This window comes from Oncorhynchus gorbuscha, unplaced genomic scaffold (assembly GCF_021184085.1).
Source record: "Oncorhynchus gorbuscha isolate QuinsamMale2020 ecotype Even-year unplaced genomic scaffold, OgorEven_v1.0 Un_scaffold_18713, whole genome shotgun sequence".
Lineage (NCBI taxonomy): Eukaryota > Metazoa > Chordata > Actinopteri > Salmoniformes > Salmonidae > Oncorhynchus > Oncorhynchus gorbuscha.
The window spans coordinates 1-3,872 of record NW_025760163.1 but is presented as its reverse complement, the minus strand read 5'-3'; the positions used below and the strand labels follow the sequence as shown (position 1 = coordinate 3,872).

Here is a 3,872-nt window from a genome sequence, read left to right as displayed (position 1 = left end):
TACATTTATACTGTACATACTACTATATACATTTATACTGTACATACTACTATATACATTTATACTGTACATACTACTATATACATTTATATACTTTATACTGTACATACTACTATATACATTTATACTGTACATACTACTATATACATTTATACTGTACATACTACTATATACATTTATACTGTACATACTACTATATATATTTATACTGTACATACTACTATATACATTTATACTGTACATACTACTATATACATTTTATACTGTACATACTACTATATACATTTATACTGTACATACTACTATATACATTTATACTGTACATACTACTATATACATTTATACTGTACATACTACTATATACATTTATACTGTACATACTACTATATACATTTATACTGTACATACTGTATGTACAGTGACTGATTGACTCATTAGACAGTCAGACTGAGATAGATAGACATATTTTTATTTATTTAACCTTTATTTAAATAGATAGATAGATAGATAGATAGATAGATAGATAGATAGATAGATAGATAGATAGACGTGGCTTCTGTATGACAGTAGTAGTGAACGTAATACAACACAGACTACGCTACCTGTTGCCCCAATAATGTTTGTTTGATGTATGCTGTACATACCTGGTTATTGGTCCTTAGCTCCTGCTGTCATGCCGTCTTCATCATCGAAGACCCACCTACAGAGTTTGCTGTTTTGGCGACTTTTATCCGTGGTTCCACCCGCCCGGGGCCTCTCCTGCCGCTGGTTCTGCTAGACAGTCGGACTTTCATCAACATCAGAGTGGAACAGCTTGACTTTGAACTCCACATAGCTAACGTTAAAGTCTCCACAAGCGTCACTTCCACTAAAAAGAAAGTCTTACAGTGCTGAGAGGTGGAAGCCGTGCACACTAAAGTTAGCTTGTCTAACAGACAGAAAGCCGACAGTGCTGAGAGGTGGAAGCCGTGCACAGAGCTTCTGGATGTGTCATTGCAAAGATACTGTTAACTTGTATCTGTGGTAATTGTTTCTTTCAAAGAAAGATCGACAAGTTAAACCTCAGTTGTAAGTCAGCGCTGAGTAATGAGGAGAAAAGTCAAACTGTCCTTTAAATAGTAGCATTCCCTGGTTGTCTAGTGGTTAGGATTCGGCGCTCTCACCGCCGCGGCCCGGGTTCGATTCCCGGTCAGGGAACACACCTTTTTTTAATTTGAAAGCGAAAGGATATCAGAAAGTAACACGGTAAACGTTCGCTTTCAAATACAACGGATCAAATGTGGATTTACATTATTTTTTGTAAAATTTAAAATGTAAAAGCGTAGTTTTAATAAAATTTAAAAAAACTATGTGTTCCCTGACCGGGAATCGAACCCGGGCCGCGGCGGTGAGAGCGGCCGAATGACCACCAGGAAAGTTATATCTCAAGTGAAAAGTAACACGAAAGCGAAAGGATATCAGAAAGTAAATACTTGCAACCGCTTTCAATTACAACGATCAAATGTGGATTTACATTATTTTTTGTAAAATTTAAAAATGTAAAAGCGTAGTTTTAATAAAATTAAAAACTATGTTCCTGACCGGGAATCGAACTCGTTGAGAGCGCCGAATCCTAACCACTAGACCACCAGGGAAAGTTATATGTACTCAAGTGAAAAGTCAAACTGGAACACACCTTTTTTTAATCTGAAAGCGAAAGGATATCAGAAAGTAACACGGTAAACGTTCGCTTTCAATTACAACGGATCAAATGTGGATTTACATTATTTTTTGTAAAATTTAAAATGTAAGCGTAGTTTTAATAAAATTTAAAAAACTATGTGTTCCCTGACCGGGAATCGAACCCGGGCCGCGGCGGTGAGAGCGCCGAATCCTAACCACTAGACCACCAGGGAAAGCTATATGTAATCAAGTGAAAAGTCAAACTGTCCTGATACCAGGAGCTTTCCATGGTAGTCTGGTGGTTCAATTCAGGGAACTACGGTCAGGGAACAGACTGTTTTATTTTTTATTTTATTAAAACAACGCTTATATTTTGAATGTTTACAAAAGAGTATGTAAATCCCCATTTGATCAGTTGTATTTGAAAGTGAACGTTTTCCGTGTTATTTTCTGCCATCCTTGTGTCTGCCTCATGACTTTGTTTCAATGAAAGCTGCAGATTTTAATGTTTTGACATTTTCTGTTTTTAGATTTCTTTGTTGTTGTTTCTTGGTTTTACGTTTTTTATTTTTTTTTTTCACTGTCGCGTGTTCAGACGCTGTGAAATTGCTACCCTCCACAGTTTGGAAAGCTTTGTACATTTCCCTGGTAGCGTGAACTAAACTACAGATTGAACAATGAGACAGATATTTCACAGGATGTATAAATGTGAAGCATCCGATTGACGTTTCACTCTCACTACCAAATATGGTAGTGAGAGGAAGCCCAGTGCCGAGCAGTGGGAGAAGATGGAGCGAGATGGATTATGGCCAAATTTCTGCTCATTTTTTTCATCGATGAACCGTTTGATCTTTGTTCCTTGCATGTTCTGCCCACTAAGATTCATTTGTTTCCATTGGAAACAACAGGCTGTGGTTCATCTTGGATGAATTAAACATCTTTGACTTAACAGTAGACACTCTGGTGGTGTCTAACAGTTGAAACTCTTGTCCTCTCGTTTTTCATTAACCTCCTGTCTTATGTAACCATACCAAACGTAACCTATAAATGGAGTCTATCGGATTTACATACAGAATAACATGAAATGGTCTGAGACAGGGAGGAAGTTCTGTACCTGTGAATAGGTTCTGTCCTATAATAACATGAAATGGTCTGAGACCAGGGAGGAGTGAAGGGAGAGACAGCAACTAACCAAGCAGACTCCTGCTATCATAACTAGGTTATTTATCATTAAATACAACTCCCTGCTCCCCAGCCTGGTCTCAGACCATTTTATATTATTCTGCAAATTACCTGTCTTGGACTGGATCAGATATGATTACATAGTACCTGTCTTGGACTGGATCAGATATGATTACATAGTACCTGTCTAGGACTGGATCAGATATGATTACATAGTACCTGTGTAGGACTGGATCAGATATGATTACATAGTACCCTGTGTAGGACTGGATCAGATATGATTACATAGTACCTGTCTTGGACTGGATCAGATATGATTACATAGTACCTGTCTTGGACTGGATCAGATATGATTACATATTACCTGTCTTGGACTGGATCAAATATGATTACATAGTACCTGTCTTGGACTGGATCAAAACCGGGAAGAAGAGAAGCTAGTTCAGCTAGCTCCCGTTAACTATCTATGCTAACTATGCAGCAGTGCACTTTCTCAGCCTACAGTTACACATAACTCCAGTCATAATATTAAGTAGTAGCCTGCCTGCCTGTTGGCTCTTGGTCGTTGTAGCCGATCCTTCACCATCTTCCTTTGATTAGATAACTCCTAACTTCTGATTAGATAACTCCTAACTTCTGATTAGATAACTCCTAACTTCTGATTAGATAACTCCTAACTTCTGATTAGATAACTCCTAACTTCTGATTAGATTTCTCCTAACGTCTGATTAGATAACTCCTAACGTCTCATTAGATTTCTCCTAAATTCTGATTAGATATTTCCTAACTTCTGATTAGATATTTCCTAACTTCTGATTAGATATCTCTTAACTTCTGATTAGATATCTCCTAACTTCTGATTAGATATCTCCTCATTTCTGATTAGATATCTCCTATCTTCTGATTAGATATCTCCTAACTTCTGATTAGATATCTCCTATCTTCTGATTAGATATCTCCTATCTTCTGATTAGATATCTCCTATCTTCTGATTAGATATCTCCTAACTTCACAGTTAGATATCTCCT

At 37.1% G+C, this 3,872-nt stretch overlaps 1 non-coding gene across 1 annotated transcript; it reads right to left on the bottom strand.

Moving 5' to 3' along the window:
- Positions 1-1,823: 1,823 nt before the first annotated feature.
- trnae-cuc lies at positions 1,824-1,895 on the bottom strand. The gene has a single exon. It is a non-coding gene; the product is annotated as a tRNA-Glu (tRNA).
- Positions 1,896-3,872: the final 1,977 nt, after the last annotated feature.